This window comes from Cupressus sempervirens, chromosome 8 (genome assembly GCF_028749045.1).
Source record: "Cupressus sempervirens isolate cs-2001-9-10 chromosome 8, ASM2874904v1, whole genome shotgun sequence".
NCBI lineage: Eukaryota > Viridiplantae > Streptophyta > Pinopsida > Cupressales > Cupressaceae > Cupressus > Cupressus sempervirens.
Genome location: NC_143125.1, coordinates 510616362 through 510639102, shown reverse-complemented (window position 1 = coordinate 510639102; position 22741 = coordinate 510616362). Strand labels below are relative to the sequence as shown.

Here is a 22741-nt window from a genome sequence, read left to right as displayed (position 1 = left end):
AAATAAGCTCAAAATGGCCCAAAATTTGGTATGCATATTCAAAACCCTAGAAAGGTCTCAAAACATAGGCCAACCTAATAAAAAATGGTTAGAGATAGTCAATATTGGTCAAACTTAGGTCAGATTTAGGTCAAACTTAGTAGGACTTGGTAGAAAACCATTGGAGACTGACATGTAGTGTATGGTTATGTAGGAAGACCTTCCCCTATTGCAACCAAGGGGACATAGACCCCAAAGCCTATCCCTACGTCATAGGATGATTTCTAATAAGAGAGAGATCTTGGCGAGAATTGGTCTTTACCATATCATGTACATGCTAAAGATTAGAGGTAACAGAGGGTTGCTGACAACATTGACATAGAGGTGGCATTCAGAGACCAGTTCCTTCCATTTATCGATAGGGGAGGCCACCGTGACCCTAGAGGATGTATGACACATCCTTTGGATTCTAATCCATGGGGAGTTAGGAGTATATGAACTCACGACAGGGTTGGCTATAATACACCAGATGTTTGGTCGCGGGGATGAGGAGTTAGGTATTAGGGACTACAAGATACACTAGTAAATTTAGGCCTAAATTTCGACGCGAAAAGGTCAAAATTTTGACAAGAGTAGGTCAATAAGGTGACCAAGCTTGCTGTCGATCTTTTTTGGTCAATTTTTTGCCACATACATTTTACGTCAAAATTTTGACTTCATAAAGGTGGACTTATTGACACGAATTTCGTCGATTTCCCTAATCTAAGCTGAACTGTTATTTCCACATTTGCAGGTGCCGTTGGTCAAAATTTTGACGTAAACCTACACCAATTTGGTGTCAAAATTGCGATGAAAATACCTTACTTTTCTACGCCGATGCCATACAAATGACGTCAAAGGCGACCAGTTTGGTGTCAAAATTGCGACCAAAATACCAATTCTTATTTGCATTTGTGTCGAAATTGAGACCAAGATATGTAGAAATTCTGACAAGCTATCCCAGTTATTGTAAAAGCTTTGCTCTCATAGGAGCCTTCTAAACTGCAAAAAACTTGATTCTAAAGTGTAATTTCTTAGTGCATGAGAGTCAGGGTATTGTGCACATTTCTACCTCCACACCATTGTTTCGTTCGTCATATGATTTATTTCATACAAAACAATGGGAAGGAGGAAGAAATGTGCACGATATCCTGAGTCTCCATCGAGCAATTATGCTTTACAACTCAAATTTTGTGCAGTTTAAAAGGCTCCTATGAGAGTAAAGCCTTTGCAATAATTGGCACAATGCATCTAAATTTTGGTTCTTGCAGGAAAAGAATAAAATTAGGAAAGAATTATTTATTAGGAATGAACGCTAATAATTTCATCTATTTTTCAAACAGATAAACATGACAAAAAAATGTATAGTCCCAATCACATCATCATAAGAGCACATATATAACTATAACTATAACTATGTCTAAAACCAACATAATTTACAAATATCCACAATTCAAATATTATCCTTTGATGTTTTCTTTAATGCAAAGTTTTAAGTCAACTACGTTATCGCCCTGGATGTAATACCAAACTGTCATTAGGCTAAAGACTGCGATAAGATTTACGATTTATAAATGCAAGGAGAACTACCCAACCAAAGTAGAAAATGACATGAAAAGTTAATAGTCTATCAATTAACAATCTAGATGAAATATTTCTAGCAATTGAACTGTACATTATAGAAAAAAAAAATTGCCTTAAAATTGACACCTCACCAGTTGTTCATTTGCATCCGTAATGGCTTCACAAAATTTGAAAGCTTACGATTTGTCAAGAACACAAAAGGCACTCGTAGTTCAGCTACATCAATGAAACTAAAGTAGTTTAGTTGCACGGTGAGGGCAAGAGACTATCAATATCGATTGTGGAGTTGCAGATATGTAAGCAATAAACATAAAGAGGTAGTACAAGATTTTAATAGCAATTGTGACCTTCACAATTTTTCTCAATAGTTTTGGGTCATTAAATTGGATAGAAAATTGATAGTAAAATGTGAAAGAGAACACACATAATGTCACATCAAAATAAGTTTGCATCCTACATATGAGTATTCATCAAGAATGAATTTTTACCTCCTCAATCTATCTGTATCAATAAAGAAATTAGACATTTTTGTAATACAAAATTCTTGAACCCTATTCCACTGTAATCTATCAAACCTACAAAATTTAAAAAAAAGTCATAAGAACTAAAATAAAAGGATTAATTTCTAACAAACTATCACAGATGCTTTGTATATACCTTAGGACATGATACAAGCTGTTTCACAAGCAACACTTAACATTCGAGTTTTTTTCTCATTTACTAGAGTGATGATAAATTATATGCAAAGTAGAAATAGTGCAGCATAATAGATGATTAGTATCTACAATTTTTAATACTAAAAATTATAAAGAATGTAATACTCATAAGCGTTGCTGCCTAAGAGAATGCAACCCAAGTTTATCATGATCTCTGCAACATTCATTGCATTGGGAATATCCTACTTATTTACAAACACTAGTAACACTACATCTTGTAGTTCATCTTGCAAGAACAAGAAACTTAAATGATAAAAAAAATTCTACGGATAACATGAAAATAATTGTTAAAAGAATGAGGCCAATTTTACACATAATAACCAAATTTTCCATGAGAAAGACATGAAATCTTCTTGATCCATTTTCCAATTGTGTTTATACAATCCTAAAAATTCACTTTGATAGTTCTGACTAATTATTGTTGGAAGGATTTTATTTGCTTCATCAAACGAGTGTATATTGTAGTCTTGGCTTCTTGTATTTTTCAAGATAGTATCATTACTCGTCTAGTATTGTTCAATCTGAAAGGATGATATTGATATGTTGTTTTTCTATAATAGCCAAAACAAGGGGTTGTTAACCTTTACACAAACAAGGGATGAAAGCATATACATAGTGCATCAACAACACAACAAAAAACACCTCTTCCTATGCACTTGGACAAAAGTCTACGCAACACTATTGTTAGGATTGCAACAAAGGAAACCCCACTATAGCCTATCAACAAGGCCCAAGAGTGATTATTTAAGAGTCAACATTATCAGTAGAATTTTGTTCAAAACAAAAGTGGGAGCAGTAACTTCAACAACATAGGCCACAAGGCTAGTGGGCATCGCACCTAAAATACGGTCTAACATCCAAAATTGTGACAAGAATGGAAGTGATAGAAGTCTAGCTCAGACCAACAGCATGAGAAGCATCAATATAATAAAAAAAAAATTCTTCTTCATTAGAAAACAAGTCCTCAAAAGGAAAATCTAAAACAGAATCAAAAGCTCTAATTGTCAAATGGTCATTTTTCACGACCCTCCATCAAGTGATAACACCTATCCAACAAAAAATGGCAATCATTAGACATGTATCCTATAGAGATGCAATCTCTACAACAAAATGGAAAACCCTCATATTCAATGCTTCACCCATGGCCTCTCATCAACCATGATTGAAGTGGAGAGATCTCTATTTCAACTAGAATACAAACATAGAATAGCCCAAAATTGTACTAGATCCATCCAATTTTAGGAACTAGCAAAGGGAATTTCCAATGGCCTCGGGCAAAACAACTCACAAAAGTGAAATGAAGATGAGGAAGGAAAACCCAAACATAACTCACATAGGTATAGCTCAATGTCACCAAACATTAGGGACTTCAAAGAATTAGTCACCCAATGGCGTAAATCTTAGAGGCACTAGAGACTCTAAGAATTTATAGACCATACTTCTGCACTGATAAAAGTCCATGTTATCACCAAAAAATAGGACAAACTTTGCATAAGACTTGACAGCCCAAGCATAGCTCCTTCAACCATAATTTAACAGACAATTATCTAGAGCATTCAATGGGTCTAGAACCACCAACAAGAGAAAATATCCTAGCACCTAGAAGCCTAGCTTAGCGCTACACCAAGAGAGTCAAACCCCAACAAAAACCATCCAATGGATCTCTTCTGATGGGGTGTGTTATGAGTATATTAAGTTCCCCTCTTTTTCCAGAGTGGAAAACATCATGAATTTTGAGTTTAGATCTACGTTATGTAATACTCCTTTACTCATTTTTAGAGATCCTTATAGTATATTTAGAGATACTTATTATATCTACTTTATAATAAATGGTAGTGTAATAGCATACTAGCATTAGAGTTCATAACCCACATCAAAAGTGGTTAGTTACACAAGAAGCATCCAACATGGGACATGAGAAACAAATTCAGATTGATTTCTCCTCTATTATCAGAGGATCATAGTAAGGCACAACACAAATTCTCAAATATAAATAATAGTCAACTGTCATTTTACTTAGATCCCTATGAAAATGTAGCACTGAAATACAATATACATTGGAGTTAGGAATTTGGTTGACAACCAAAATCAACTGAATTGAAATAAGAAACTTCACCAAAGAATCAACTAAATATGTAATTTTAAGCATATTTTGCTACTCAAAATGTTATGACTTCTTCCTTCTTGACCTTAAACTCGTGACATTTTCTAGTTTTACAGGGGGAAACATGATCTCTCCAACTGTTAGTTCTAAATGGCTTCCACCTTAGGCACATAGAGTCTTTGAACTAGATAGATAAAATACACAACCATGTTGAAGACCATGTAAATAGAGGATAACATAGAAAATACCAAACAAGAAGTTGGATGATGATGAAGACTACAGTGAAGGTAGAAGATCCCAGACATCATCAATTAGTACCAAACTACCAAATGGAGTATACAAACTTGAAAAGATAAGACACACCTTACAACTAAATGAAACTCTAGAAGCTACCATCAAATGGCATAACATTGAATCATTACCAATAAATGAATACAACATAGAGAAGCTACTAGATATGGTATTTCTATTCATTTTTCAAATGAAAGAGTGTAGTAGATATGCAACCACAACTAAGGAAAGTGAAATTTCACACCATTTGCCATGTTGATGTTGAGATACAGACCTATGAAATCCAATCTCCCAAGGAATAGACAACACCACGTATCACCATCTTTGCCAAAATAGGATTTTTCATAAAGCAATGTTAGAATAGTTACTAAAATGGTCATAAATTATGTTGTTATAATAAAAGAATACTTTAACTTAAGAAAAAAAAACTATACAATATTAAAACATGATATCATTCTTTAAAAACTAAAAAGGTACCTGTAACGAAGAACTTAATTTCGACTTGCTAATTGGTTGTCACTATTAACTATAAGCTTATCTTAAAGTTTGAGCTTCACTTGGTTTCAAGAATAGTTAAATATTCTCTACTTAATAGGGCCAACCACGTGAAGGTGGAAGCTCATTTGGCCCCTCCCCCCACCCCTCCCGCCCTGCCCCTAACATCACTCTAAATTCCCCATTAACATTTAATAACATTCAATTCATCCATTTTTGAAATATTACATTCAATCATTATAATCACATGATAACATTCATTAACATATAAAATTCATAAACACACAACATTCATGAATAATATTCATTAACACAATATTCATTAACAATATTCAAGAGTAAGTCATTCATGAATAATCATATCTTTTTTGCTTTCTTGTCGTTTCTTTTTTTCATAAAATTTCTAAGAGCAATATCAATGTCCTCATCATCCCCATTAACATTTAATAACATTCAATTCATCCATTTTTGAAATATAATATTCAATCATTATAATCACATGATAACGTTCATTAACACATAAAATTCATAAACCCACAACATTCGTGAATAATTCATTAACACAAAATTCATTAACACGCAACATTCAAGAGTAAGTCATTCATGAATAATCATATCTTTTTGCTTTCTTGCCATTTCTTTTTTTCATAAAATTTCTAAGAGGAATATCAATTTCCTCGTCATCCCCCTCCTCTACTAGTTCTAACACATGTCTCCTCCTCATCCGTTTAGGAAAATCATGAGGTCGTTGCACCAAAGGTGGGTCCGCTACAATAACAAGTACTTCATGAGTTAAATTCGCACCATTTTATATTAGTGAATTATGAGTTTTTATTTAAGTAAAAGAACTATAAATCAAAAAATTATTTTAAAAGAACAAAACATAGATTTTCTTTACCTGAATGTGTGACATGATCTACCTGTTGATTAGTTTGAACATCCTCTGGCACTCATTTAGCACGGCATGATTCTATATCCTTAGCAAAAAAAGGTTACACCAAGTTCAATTAAATATGTTAAATTGTATTAATAATTATATAATTAGTTTTAAATAACAAATGAGCACCTCCATCGATAGTACAATGCACATTAGGGGCTTCATGATGCTATGTATGATCTATGTCACGATTAACAGGCTGCATTGCAATGTCATGCACATTATTATCAAATAAATTGTTGTTCAAGTATTCAATTTCTAATATATATTTTGGCATATTTACCTGTGCACATGATGCAGGAGACTATTCGATTGGGGCAATGGAACTTTGCCATAGGCATTCAACCACCACTACATAGCCTTGCTTGAAGGCAATTTTTTTGTGTTCTTCTGTAGCCTTCAGATGAAAATCAGCGCCCTGCATTTTTTTATTAATTAACAAAATTATTTGCATTTTATAAATAATTTTTCTTTACAATTCATTTATTGCTACTTACAACGTGTGCTTTGATTTTCGAATATCCCCCAGAGCCAAGTCTGTGCTGCCCAACCTTTTCTAGCCTCACCTTTGTTGCCTTTGATGTGTCTTGCAACCTATGAAAAGTTTGAAATATGTTAGATGATATAGATATAAAGATCAGTACTAAATAGTGGATTATTATATATTGGTATGAAGGTTTTAGCATAAAGTAGCATGTTCCACCAAAAATATGAAAAAGGGAAGAAATTATAGCATCATACCTTTAATTGACATGTGTAATCATGCTATTTATCCATGGAGTTCATGCTATTTATCCATATTTTGACATGTGTCTCCATAAAATTACACATCAATTTCGAAAGTCTATATTATCCATTGTCACACAAAGTAAATGATAAGCTAAAAGTTCAAACAGCTAGTAGATTTTATAGATTAATTTTTCTTCCATCAAAGATAAGTCAATTTAGTTGAATGGGATGTGAACATATTTGGTAAACTAGGGGGGGGGGCTTCATGGAGGAACCACTGGTTCAAACTGCAGTTTAGAGTCTATACGCTTAGTGGAAATGCATGAGTCTGGTAGCATTACCTTGGTATCATTACCTACTAGTTCTTGATGTCCTACAGAGCATCCATAGGTTCCACACTCAAAGTGTTTTTATCCCCAAGGTTGCAACATGTATAAACTTGAGGGCGAATGTCAGATTTCAGATTTTTTTAGTAGCATTCCTTTTTACCCGTAGCTGAAAAGTAAGTATTTTTTTTGTTCTCAATTTAAAAGACATCACCTTTGTGCATCAAGTGCTTCTTTAGCTTCCACACTACATGGAATTGATTTTATAAATGGTGGTTGTAACTGAAACAAAATCCTCACTGATTTGCTAAGATAACTAGCAACTAACAAGAACTACCTAGCATTGTTCCAGTAGAAGACTCATGACTTAAGACTTGTCTTAATATATGTTTATTTTGATTGCTTCTAACAGTGGAGCACCATTCAGAATGTTTGAGAAGATCTGAAACGTTACCTCATAGTTTGGAGGATGTTTTATATAGTCTACATCCACAAAAAATGATTTCAAAGCTGACAGTTGGATAGAAAACTGTTTAGATAAGCTTCCACTATTCTTAAAAGTCACACAGTAAAAGAAGAATTAAGGATAGTAAAAAAATAAAAAAGTCAACTTTAACACTTTTACTGTAGAAATTATGAAGATTAGTATGTGATCATGGTTAAACCATTCGCTTTAATAATGCCACATAATTTTGATCCTATAAATAAGGTATAAGAGTTTAAGAAACAGTAAATTTCATAAAGTGGAAAGAAATAGCAAAAATTATAAGCATTATTTATAAGAATGAAATTTGGGTTAGAGTTTTCCAAAAAAAAATTCATAACTTTAAATGCTTGCAAACAAATGCTTTCATGCAGATTAAAATAACATAAATGCTTACACTTGTAGGGGACACAACCAATAATGGAGAATGCATGCACAACTCCTCCAAATAAGGAAAGCATTGTAGAACTTTGACATTAGCAAAATCTTCATCATTAGAACAAGTGATTTTCTTGATCGATTTCACTTTTGCAAAATGTTCCATAAGTTGATTGTCAGTTTCCAAATAGAGACATTTAGGTAAATAGAAGCTCACCATTATCTTACTGCAAAAACTGCAATCAATAATTCTAATGCTTTCTAAGAGTGGACAATTCACATCCAGTGTCATTTATATATCATTGACATGTCGGAGGGGTGATACAATCAAAAGATCAAAACTAAGTGCTAATCAGAGCACTATCAATATCTCAAGTCTCAAAATGATACATCAAATATACAATAAATCTCATGATCAATATAAAGATACAAAAAGGAACAAAAGATAGCATGGACCTAACTACAACCTTCACCCTCATCACTAGGAGGAGGAGGAGGAGTAACATCTGCACATGCAAGAGGCACTACACCATCATAAGCTCAAGCATAATCAAAGAACCTTGAGACATGTTGAGCTAGAGGTACTGCATTTTTATATACTACATAATAATGATCAGGCCAAGAGGTGTGATGACAAGTCTCATCTTGCTCTAACTCTATCTATCTCTTTAGCTCTATGATCTTAGACCATAGATCTACTATCTCATAGTTCCCCTCTTCTAGCTAGTCATGCATCTCTAACTATAACTTGCACTTGTAACTTGTCCACCTACCTCTGAGTAGTCCTCAATCTCTCCCTCACATGTCATAGAGAATCTCGAGTTTGTGCTAATACATCTCCTATGGGTGAAACCTGTGGAGGCTAATTTGGCATGTCATCATCCCCTCCTCCACCCACATCCTATTGTGGTGGCTCCTCTACCCTATGTCTCTTGGCATCACCTCCTACAACACACATGGTGCTCATCTCTCTGTGAGTTCTCACATGAGTAGGCCTATGTGCCTATTCATTATTGCTTGATCTAAGATCCAATCTAACAGTATGAGAAGGAATTGTAACAAGAACTACTAATGGCCATTATAATGGTCTCTCCTCCCTCAAAGGATGTTCTTGTGGTTTTTGAACATCAAGGTGTGGTGCCTGACTAACTACCCCTATAGGATCAGTTATATGAGGAAATGAATGTGTGGCCAAATGCTCTATGTACTAGGGAGTGACACCATCATTCACTACATCTAGAAAGTAGTCCCACCTATAAATGGTAAGGCCACTAACATCTTCCATACATCTAATTGGGTCCAATCTAGGAGAACAACCTATATTTACCTCCTTGGTAAAGTAGGTGTAACGACAATACTCCTGTGAAATACTATATTGATAGTCGAACTATCTCTAGACATGGGTTAGCGAAAATCTCTCTATCTTCAATGAAGAATGGCCATTTAGAGGCTAAGATACCAAAATGAATCCTAGCTAGGAGAAGACATCATCTTATGGCTCTATGCCTAGCCATGGTCTATAGGTAATATACATCATGTCATCCAAATGAAGTCTCAAATAGTTTGTCTTACCTAGTGTAGGCTGGATCATCTCTCCACAATACCAATAAATATAAATCTACAAGGGTTGTTGTCAGTCCTCAAAGATAGGAACGTGAGTGTTGTCATTAACTTGTGTTTCTGGCATTGAACATGATGCTTATTACTTTTAGGAGATTGATCATTAGTAAAATTCTTGCAAAGTTTTTCAAAAAAATTGTACTTGTCATTACAATTACTGAATATCATTTATCACCTATACTGCGAACACATAAAACTATGGTACATGTAGTTGATCATTACTATATTTTCAAGACATAATATAGCTATATGTGAAGTTATAAGTGCACTATTTATATCTTATGTAGGATTTATGCCCAAATTGAGATATATATAGTTGTGTCAGCATTGAGATTGAGATTTATAAGTAATTGTGTCAGCATATGAATTTAGCATTTACAAGCAATTGTGTTAGTTATATCTTATGTAGGATTTATGCCCAGATTGAGATTGAGATTTATAAGCAATTGTGTCAGCATATGAATTACACACCTTTCATCAATAGATAGATTAAATTGAGCTAGTTGAAATTGTTGATACTGAAGTTGAACCCTAAATTTGCTCATTAATGTACTAGTAGTTAATACTATTGCATACCTTTTCAAATTTGCTGGTGTACTTTCTTTTGGATGTTCCCCTTTCTCCTTTGCATCCAAAATGAACTCATTCCAATCCCTCACTGAAACAAAGGGAGGACGCTCGTACTTTGGGTTTAGGACGAGGCTCTTTCTATATGTGTCCCTCACAACCTTAAGATGTTTGGAAGCTTTTTCTAACAATTTCTTATGATAAAAAATATTACTACCAAACTAATGCTCTATATCTTTGATGAGCTCATCTTTTAATTTTTGATCTTGGTAGTTCCACCTTTTAAGAAAAAACACAAAATTGTTAGATATAGCTAGTATAAGAAAAGACCCAAATGAAAGGAAAAATGTTGCACTAATTAATGATATGAAAAAAAATAGTGGGATAAAATTAGTTCAGTTATGTTGTTCCACCTTTTACGTATGGTGGGCCCAAATCTTCGTAGCGTGAGGTCATAAAGCCTCCTATAAAATGTATCGTTTCCTGTAAAATGTCATGGGATAATTAATAGTAATAACTATTAAAATGAATCATGCGAAGAATACTTTTCATAGTGAATAACAAATACATAAAATGAGATACATTTCATCTTTTTATTGATCTATTTCAGGGTTGGAGGATCAACTTGACCAAAATTGACCAAAAAAGAAGTTAGTATCTTCTACTGAAAGCATGAAATTGCAATGTACCAAAGTACTAAACTAGAGAATTATTGGTATAGACAAAAGGTCATTGATAATTTAGATGATCCTACCAAACCCCTAATAAAAAGGAATTCCAGAATAATTAAACAACTTGCACAATACGACATACTAAAGAAGGTCATGAGGCATCACTCCACATCAAAAGCCCTTACATTCACCACTTTCTATCATGTTTACGTCTTGCAAGAAAATCTTTATTACAATATAAAAATAATTATTTAAAGTACCTGGAATCTTAGGACATTTCAAAGGCATTGATTCATTATCGTCAATCAACAACGATGTCTGCATAGCTCCCGTGCTAGAAATACGGGTAGCTCCAGGAAATGATGGTGAATCATCACCAATACATGCACTATGATCTGCATTTGGTGGTGTACCAGAGGTACATCTCCTACCACAAAAAAAAAAAACACTATGTGATGCACCCAAGATTAAAGTACATATTATCAATTCATAATTAACACAAAATCAAATATAGCAAAACAAGGATTTACCAGCTAGACATCCCCTTGCTGCCGACATTGTAGTTGGCAATCTCATACGGGCGTCTGTCAACCTCGTAGGAGTCTCTTGCACTGGATGACTTGAACAATACATTGTTAGCAAAGACATTTTGAAATAATAAAAGTAAGAGTTAAGAAGTTTTGAATGTTCAAAATAAAAAATTCCTTCTAACTTGTCAACTAAAAGATTATTTTACTAGTGGCAGTCGGAGGTCTACTACTACCGGCCTCACCACGTTGTCCTTGACCAAGTTGTGGATTAGTTGCCAAAAATTCCTGTATAACAGGAATTTAGTAGTTAAAGTTTCTTACAACTCTTTAAAAAAATTGCATCAATAAAGAATTTTTGCACATATTACATATTTTACTTCACAACATAAAAGATTATAAAATATAAATCTTTATTGAACTTTTGTTATAACTAAATATTCATTGGAGCTTATTTCATAACGACGAGCTTGCACTCTCAAATTTGATAGCCTCTTCATCATCTCCTTGGATTCCATATTTGCCTCATCCAAAATTTTCATTGCTTCTAAATTAATTTAAAAAAAAAATTTCTTCAACATTTTTATGAAATTTGGAGTTTCAGCAATATCCTCATTAGAAGGCGTAGCTAGTGGCTCGGTACTTATTGATGCTGCTTTACCCTTATCATGAACATCAAATTATGAGAGGAATATCAGTAAAACTATCATAAAAACCAAAAAACCTTAAATAAAATAAAGTAATAATATAACATTTTTCAACTATCTAATTTGTACAATTTCAAAAAGGTTTACCCTCGCTGAAGAAGGGGTGGGAGTAGCATCCTGGTGACCTCTATCATCTGTCGGATCCATATCGTCCTGTCACAAAGATTAAACATAAAAAATTCAGCTAACTGAAAGCAATAGATAGCAAAAAAAAACTTATTAACAAAATGATAAATAGTACTTACACTATAAATAAAATAACGTAATAATATAACATTTTTCAACTATCTAATTTGTACAATTTCAAAAAGGTTTACCCTCGTTGAAGAAGGGGTAGGAGTAGCATCCTGGTGACCTCTATCATCTATTAGATCCATATCGTCCTGTCACAAAGATTAAACATAAAAAATTCAGCTAACTGAAAGCAATAGATAGCAAAAAAAAAACTTATTAACAAAATGGTAAATAGTACTTACAGCCCTCATGATAGTAACTTTGTTTATATCTATGTAATTTAAATGGTAATCGATTAGAAGTTCTTCCCCTACACTTATTGATTTTATTGCACAAACAAAAACTTCATTCCCCTCACGTGCCTCAAATATGCAATTGGGTTGCTTACTAGTTGAAGAAGGTCGCATACTATTTATAAAACCTGCAATATTACCTATTGCTTTTGGTCTCTCATCAATGTACATAGAAAATCTTTTACTTTGATCATTTTCTTTTCATTGTATATAATTAGCTGATACCCCATACCTACGCATACTTTTTTTAATGGACCGACATACTTGAACAATTGGACAATTTTGTTGTAACATACCTTTATCCCATCCATGGAAAATAGGCCCAAACCATGTAATGAGGATGGAGAAATGCAATATATCCTCTAATTAACACAAAAATCTATGTTAATTGGAGGTAGCTCATTGGGTGCCAATTCTTTCTCAATGTGTGAGTACCGAAAGGGCACCTTGATGTTGCCTTTGGTCTCATCATCATAAGAACATGACCCCCCATTAGCAAGGAAAAATTGCATGTGTTTATCAATTTTTTTTCTATTCTTTTGACCTCTAGTTGATCTCCCCATTTTATCCGTACTACATGTAGAGCTTTCATCTACTAGTTCCTCATTTCCCTCATTCAATGTAGATAGATGTGACAAGTACCTATTTGGTGGGTCATGCAATCCATCAAATGGAAAGTGAAAGTGACAAATATAAAATGTAGTAAGTTGAAAGTGATTATACAATTATATTTCTATATGGACCTTCTTTGTCTATATATACATTATATGATTATATAATATGTCTATTTATAACATACATGCTCAATGATAAACGAGAAGAATATAAGAAAATTATGTCTATTTATTGACTTATACTTGCTGATCCATGTCATTGTGCACAATCCATGCCAAACGGGTCAAATTTCTTGTAGTCAATTGACTGTTTGCAAAAAGGGTGACAATTAGACACAATATAAACATTGGTAATTATTAATAACATATGTTGTAATCATTAGAAATGAACACAATAAATATGTAATCAAATTTCCTTAATATGTTAATCATTTATCTTAAGTTAGCTAAAAATTACATGATACACGTTTGCTACAAATAACTTAGAAGACAACATGAACAATATGCAACATCGCAAACATGAACAAATTTCCCTTATATATGGAATGCAAGATCATCAATAGAAGGGGTGACGATGTACTTGTAGTCAATTGACTGTTTGCAAAAAGGGTCATAATTAGACACAACATAAACATTGGTAACTATAAATAACATATGTTGTAATCATTAGAAATGAACACAATAAATATGTAATCAAATTTCCTACATATGTTAATCATTTATCTTAAGTTAGCTAAAAATTACATGATACGTGTATGCTACAAATAACTTAGAAGACAACATGAAAAATATGAAACATCGTAAACATGAAAATTTTTACCTTATATATGGAATGCAAGATCATCAACAGAAGGGGTGACGCCGTTTGTAGTCATTGATTATCTTCATCATCATCATCATCATCATCGCCATCATCACCATCATCATTGCCATCATCATTGCCATCATCATCGCCATCATCATCGCCATCATCACCATTATCATTGCCATCATCACCATTTCCATCATCATCATCATCATCACTATCATCACCATCATCATCATCATCATCATCATCATCACCATCACCATCATCGTCATCACCATCATCTTGATCTTCATCATCTTCAATATCTTCTTCTTCCATAACATTATACTTTATCAGCCTTCCTCTTGGATCATGTCTAACAACAAATGACCAACCCTATTTATGTGGAACCTCTGAGTAAAACACTTGCTCACATTGGCTTGGAAGAACATAGGGCTCATCTCCAACTGGCTCAAATTACCTTGTATTGATCATTGTAAATCCATTATCATGTTGAATAACCATTCTATTTGAATCATTTTGATTTAGTCATAACCTGTACTATTTGATGACAAATAGAACTACTTTGAAGGTGTTAAATTCACACTCAATTATATCATCCAAGATGCCATAGTATTTATTTCAATATTGTTGAGGATATATGTCATTTCTAGATGATATATTGGTGACCACAAAAACTACAGTTATCCCAGAATCACAAGTTTTCTTTGTGTCATCCAACCTTTTTATGCAAAATTTGTGGCCATGATAGTACATAGCTTTGTGGTGATTGACTTGCAATTTTTGAAGTGTGTGTAAATTATTTGCATCATGAGTTGATATGAAACATACGTCGAGTTATGATCATTAATAAATTTCTATGTACCTCTCCACCTCTTAAACCCTTTACTAGATCAACTACCATCGGCATAACATTGGAATCTCCATTACGATGAGCTTCTGTAACCAATGAAGCAACACCTTCCCATGTTGATGAGCAACCATTTTGTTGACATCGTTCAATCCATTCCATCATCCAATCAAGATTGTTCACAATATACAAATGTATTGCATCCCACTCTCGACCACCTGTTTCAAAAAAATACACCAATTAAAAATAACTTATATTGAAGATTTATAAGAATTAATTAACTACAATAACATCTTAGATTTACCTCTCACTTTTTTTGATCTAACTTTGCCCATCAAGTACTCCCCTTTGAATTTGTTAATTGAGTTGGGATCCCAAATACAATCTACATGGATCTTTGCTACAAACTTAGGAAGATATTCACTAATGTACACCATGGTTTGGTATACCATATATCCCTCCATCATAGAACCCTTAGGATGTGCTCTCTATCAAACCAAGCCTTTCAAAAATTTAAAGTACCTCTCAACCATCCGCATTGACTTGGTTGGTACAGGTCCACACAATTCAATCTCCTTAACTTGATGTATGAGGTAGTGTTCTTGTGCATTGAAAAAACTTAGAGGTAGACACTTTTGCATTTCACACATCAGAAGAGGAATTTTTCTCTTCCAATATTTTATATCTTCTTTATTGATTTATTTAGATGACAACCACCTCATGTATTTTCCAAGATCATATATAACCTGTTTGACATTGTTGGCAAAGTGGCATGGGAGAGATAGAGGTAGAATGTACTGCAATATTTGTAAAATGATCTTGTCAATATTTTATAAAAGAATGCAATTGAAACTACATGCAGTATATAAATATATAGTGAATACAAAATAACATGAATTACCTTAATAAATGTATGTCAATCATGTGTTTTCAACCTTGGCCCAAATTCACTTTTATTTGATATGACATTGTTTATGTTCGCAACAAATCCTGTGGGAAATCATATTTTTTTTATCACTTCTTTTTATAGCATTGCTCTGCTACTCTAACAATAACTAACTAAGGGCACTTGTATCAATATAATCTCCATTTTTATTTGATCAAATTCCATTTTTCATTGCATGGTTGGATTCTTCAATGTCACTACAAGTTTTAACAATTTGATCTTTGTCATGCCTTCCATCCAAGATTTTTCATAATGTCTTTTACTACATTCTTTCCAATATGAATAGGATCAAACAAATGCACAATTAGGAGTTTCTCATAGTATGGTAACCTTGTAAATTGCGTAGGATAAATTTTTAGTCCTTTTGGAAGTTGGTCATTGATGTTTTGATGACCTTCACAAGCATCAATCAAATCATTAGTAAACAAAACACAATATCGAAATATAAATTTGAAACAAAAACCATCAAATGGAATGACATTACCTTGACAATTTATTTTATTGTATGTCAACTTCCATAGGCGAGGTGTCATTCTCTGTGGCTTTGACATAGTCTCTTCTAGACCATTGAAAAGATGTTTTTCGATAATTTGGTACTTATAATTTCTATGCAGAAAGTGTCTATTCTCATCAAACACCTACTTTCTTAAACTTTTTGAATGATGAGATTTCATCTTTGGACCACAAACTAGACATGAAAATTTACCCTTTGTCTGAAGACCTACAAGATCGTGTATAATTGGATTAAATGTGTTAACTTTGACATACCAAAAAAGAGGTGTCAAGAAGAGAACATACCACAAAAATCTGTTAGCCCAGGGGCATCGTGTATTGTGCATACAAGTATTGCATGAAATTGAAGTTGTCTTTGTCCTATTGATCTACAAATGTCATACATAGTAACCCCATTCTATAACACCACCAACTCATCGATAAGGGGTTCAATATATACGTTGATATCTTTAATTTGGTACTTACCTAGTTGAATGAGCAAAAACATTACATAATTATTTTGACCATTTGATGGATTAGTAATAATAAATTAATTTAGATGATCACTGAATCAAAAAATACCTGGAACAATCAGTGTCAGCATTATGTGATCTCTCTTTATGGACAAACAAAGAGGTATGTTATTGTTGATAACAAAAATAGGCCACACCAAGTAAGTAGATCTCATCTCTCCATAAGGATTGACACCATCTGCTGCCAATGAAAGAGAGATTACGAGGTTCTTCTTTAAAGTGTGGCCATTTTTCCTCTATTTCCTTAAATGCCGAACCATCTGCAGGCATTCGCATAATGTCATCTTGACTTCTATTGCATGCATGGTAATCCATAAATTGTGCCAAGCTATTGCACTTGAATAATCATTGCAGACGTGGAATAATGGGAATATGCCGAAGAACCTTGCGAGGCACCTTTTTTGTTAATCAATCTGATTGATATCTACTGATATGACAAGTAGGGCATTGTGTTGGAAATTTATGTTATTTATGATATATAATATGATCATTCGAGCATGCATGTATTGTTTGATACTCCATTCCAATATCTTTCATGATGGCAGATAATTCTCGGTATGAGTGAGGTAGAATGTTTGATGGTGGTAACAAACACTCACTTATCAACGTACGACCAGAAATATAATTTCTTAATTTAAAGAATATTAATTGGTACACGAACCCAATGTTAATTGTAAGGGAACTACGAGTAAAATAATGAAAGAAGATGGCATACCTTAACATACGTGTCATTTCTATGTTGGATAAACCATTCATAACCTTCAAGTTCACCAATAGCAATATAGCAGCAAGAAGAGTTGTTTTGGAGCCTTCATATAGGGACTGGTGTGCCTTCTCAAGTAAAGGTACATCAAGCTCTACATCATCATCATAATCATCATCATCATCTTGATCATCATGATCATTTTGATCATTGTGATCTTCATCATCCTGGTCTTCTTCCATGGTATCATTACCTTCTACTTCAATATTCACACCTCCATGTTCCCTCATTTGGAAATCTGCATTCTCCGAATTGTCATGGTCCATAACATGAAACTCAGGGATGTTGACCTATATGAAAATGATGACCTTATATTAACCATGAGAATGATGTCATCATCAAATCATGTCTTATGTAATTTATAAACTATTAAAATACATACCAATGGGCGATACTTGTTTCCCCCTTCAATGTGACCATGTTGCCTACAATGTTGCTCAACTGTTGTGATTAGATATCTTCAAGTCTTTAAGCCCTTACACATTTTGAAAGGACAATAACATTTTCCATCACCTTTTCTTTTTAAGTTAGACCACAGTCTAGCAATTGTCTCCCTATTTTTTTGTGCGTTGATATCGTCAGACATGGTCTTTCTTGAATGGAATGACTCATTGGTGGAAGAAGGATGATTTGTTTGCAACCTGCAGATGGAGTAGTAAGAGGAAGACACATATAAAAAGGAGTTAGGTCTCTGAACCAAGTAGGAGTTAGGACATGCTGGAGTGGGGTTAGCCCAAGATATTTTGGAATCTTGAAGAACCTGGTAAAGGGTATCTGGAAAGGTGAAGATAAACAAATTTTTTTACAGCTACGAAAGAGGAATCGAGAGCATTATAAATAATGAAGAAGAAAATTAAATCCATATAACTTCACCTCTATTTACAATTTGACCTTTCTACAAGTGAAATATGACAATATACAAAATTTCCAATCACATTTTCACTTAAAAAAGAACACTAAATATACCTTTGCTACAATATCTTCTTCAAATTCTTCGCTATCAGATTCTTCAGAACTGCAAGCTCCTGTGTAGAAAAAAGATGAGATGTACTAAGTAATTTTTGATGGGAAATATTTAAACAAATCAACTATCAAAAAAGCAATTTATGAAATTCAGTTGCTTTATTATGTACTGAAGACTTGGCAAGATGTTCCCAAGTCTATCTATAGAATGCCTAACTGCATAGTTGTTTGCAAATAGCCTAGTATGGTGCCACTTTTGAACAACAACAAATGTCACTAGGGCTGGTAATTTGGCTCAAGAGATGCACAAGCCTGTTGACACCACAGAACTTTTAGTTCATATAGCATTCAGCTGTCTTCTTTAACAAAATCCAAAGAGAATACAAACAAACTAATGACCCGTGTCTATCTCAATTGAATAGCAAGTACTATAGTGAGTATTAGGAAACTGACCTTGCGAATAACATCTAGTTCATAAAGTATTAGGAAAGTGACCTTGCTGATTAGTTTAACATAGATTGGTCAACAGAAAATTCATAATAAAAATCTAATTTTTTTCCACACTTGTTCAAACCATATAATGAAATGACAAAAAATGAATTGTATACAAGTCACTCGAAATCCTTAGCTTTTAATACGCTTCATAAATGAGACTGCATTATATGTTTTGAACAAGATGTGAAAAAAAATCAAATGACATAGATATAAGCATTCTCACACCATGAGTGAAGTAACAATTGCATAAAGCTTTATTGCAAAAAAATTGTCAATATTATTTACATTGTACATACTTGTTTATATAATGCTTCAATTCCTAAACTAAGAAACTATAGCTAGTTTTCTAACCATGCATAAAAATAAAATTACAGTGCAGATGTATGAAATTATGTGCGTAACTACTCCTATACTAGTTTATAACTACTATGGAAGCACAACACTACAATAACAATTCCAAATCCAACTCCATAACTTAATCCCAATCCCACTGCCCACCATCGACTCTCCATTATATCTTTTCTACTACCAACTATAGTCTTATTCCATTTTTCTTGATGCTCTCTACAACCTGAACCACAACCCAGTGTCATATTTTCAAGGGGAAACCCATGAAGGTTGGGGTTTCCTAAAAAGGAGGAAGCCTCAAATGTTGCAAATTGTTTTCCCTGTGGTATTAATCCTGACAACATGTTGTTTGAAAGATTCAATACTTCAAGGAAGGTTAGATTTGAAAATTCGAAAGGAATTTTTCCTAACAACTTGTTTTCTAAAAGATCTAGAGACTCTAAACGAGCCATGTTTTCCAAGGATTCAGGAATTGAACCACATAGCTGATTATTTGAGAAGTTGAGAGAAATTAAACCTTGGAGGACTCTCAATGCTGGAGGAATATTTCCTGAGAGGTTGTTATGTGAGAGATCCATGAACTTATCTACATAGATTATCTTCTCATATGTTTGAACCCTTCCTTTTATCCAAATTGTTACTTCATCCTCAAACTTTGATTCATAAGGAGAGTCCAGATTTAAATTAGTGAAATAAGAGAAGGTAAGTCATTCATCAATAATTTGAGATTGAATGACCATAGCATATAGATTACTTAGATCTTGAGGGATACTTTCTGATAAACAATTACTTGATAAATCTAGAATTTGAAGATTCTGCAACCTCATAAGTTGGGATGAAATTTTACCTTCGAAATTATTAGAGGTTAAGCTCAAAATTTTCAAATCTTTCAACTTTTCAATCCAAACAGGAATTTTACCTTCAAATTTATTATTTCCCAAATCAAATATTTTGAGACTTGTGCAATTTGAAAGGGATGGAGGAATATTACCTTGAAACCTATTGCCATTGAGATTTAGTGCATGAAGAGCTGTGAGATTTCCCAACTCCTCTTGAATCTCCCCTTCCAAATCATTGTGAGCTAATTTTAAAACCACCAATTGAGAACACAACCTGATAGTTGCAAGGATCTTGCCCATCAGCTTGTTATTTGACAAGTCCAAAATGCCCACTCTATTTGAATTTGTGCAAGTAGAACTTGGAATTTCTCCGAAGAGGTTATTTCCTGACAATGACAGAAAGATTGATGCCCAAATATCTGATGGAGGTCTAATGTTTGGAATCAAGCCATTAAACATATTATCTGACAAATCTAATAGGAATGGAACAAAATTTAGAGTAGGAAGTGTGCCATACAATCTATTCCCTTGCAAATCCACCGCAGAAAACTGATGGGATATTTGCCAGGGTAGAAAACCTTCCAGATTGTTATTTGAAAGAATGAGCATATCAAGATTAGGAAGATCTCACAACGACGAAGGAATATTTCCCACAATGTTGTTACTTGAAAGATCTAGTTCCTTCAGTTGATATTGTTGGGACAAAAATAAAGGGAAAGTGCCTTCTATATTGCAAGACCTCAATGCCAAGTACTCGAAATGGTCAAACTGTGGAATCCAACTTGTAGATATAGTAATAGATAATTGATTTTCAAAAAGGTCCAATCCTCGTAAGTGAGTCAAATTTTTGAGCATCTGAAATGAAATGTTGCCTCTTAATCTGTTGGAAGCAAGCGCCAACACTTTTAAACTGGCCATCTTCAAAAGAGAATTTTGAATTGTCCTTGATAGCCGGTTATCACCCAGATGTAGCTCACTTAATGTTGAAAGCTCACATAGAGAGGGTGGAATCTGGCTAGTCAGATGATTATGGTTGAGTAACAATACTCTTAAACTTGCTAGCTTTGAATTGGAGTCTGGGATTCTTCCTGACAACAGGTTGTTACTGAGGTCCAGATGTGCAAGGGATAAAAGTCTGTCAAAAGAGGATGGCATAGTTCCCTCCAAATTATTACAGGACAGATCCATGGTCTCAAGTTTTGAATAGTTTGCAGCAGAGTGGGGAAACTCTCCACTTAAATTGCAGCTAGAAAGAGATAGAGCAACAAGTGAGCTGGAATGGCCTAAAATGAAAGAAAGGTTTCCCTTCAAGTCATTATTACCACTAAGGTTAAGATTTCTCAATTTTGAACGGGGCATGAAATTGGAAGGGATGGAGCCATTTAGATTACTATAGCTGAGATCAAGTGAAACCAACGAAGATGCATTCTCAATCCAAGAGGGTAGTTTGGATGGGAATGAATTCCATGATAAATGTAGATGGGACAAAGAGGTCAGATTTGATAGATCTAGAATATTACCTGACAACCCACAACTAGATAGTTGAATCTGGGTGAGATTGTGAAGACCACTAAGGGCCTCACCCCAGTGCTGTAAGCCCGTTGTTAGTTTCACTTCATTCATTCCCAAGAATTCAAGGCTTCTCAGACCTCTAGCCCATACATCAAACTTACCACCCTTAAATTACCAATTATATGAAAGATCCAGATGACACAAGCTTGACATATTTCCCAACACTAGAGGAACCTCACTGCCAAATCCAGTATTTGACAAGCTAAGAAATGAAAGCCTCTATAGTTTTGAGAACTGTGGAGGAATAGAAATACCTTGAAAGTAATTCCAGCTGAAATCCAAGTGCTACAGGTGTTGCAGATCAAACAGTGTGGATGAATTTCACCACTCAACTGATTGCTTAGATCAAGGGTAATCACATGCGATGTATGATAATTGCAGCCAACGCCCTCCCACTCGCAACAATTCAATTTACACTAAGAGGATAACTGACCTGAGGAAAGATAAAGGCCACCCTTGAAATCTAACAGAGAACTTCTCTCATCTTCGATACATGCTATTGAAATTGACATATTAAGTTATGGAGTTGGATTTGGTATTGTGATTGTAGTGTTGTGCTTCCACATTTCTGAAAATTACAGTGTAGATGTATGAAATTATATGCATAACTACTCCTATACTAGTTTATAACTCCTATATTGTGATTGTTTAACTTCATCACCCAAGAGGATTCCAAACAAGATTAAGTTTTACTAGAGATGTCAAAAAATTACATTCAGAAAAATCTAATTTATAGAAATAACTGCAGCAGGTAAAGCACATTTGAAAGATTAAAATAGACAACTTATGTATATAAATCCCAGAATCGTTATGATTCAAAATATTACTTGACTTATA

At 33.9% G+C, this 22741-nt stretch overlaps 1 pseudogene; it reads right to left on the bottom strand.

Moving 5' to 3' along the window:
- The window catches only part of LOC149543438 (endoplasmin homolog), a 63563-nt pseudogene extending 42772 nt beyond the window's left edge, over positions 1–20791 (bottom strand).
- Between the last annotated feature and the right edge of the window lie 1950 nt (positions 20792–22741).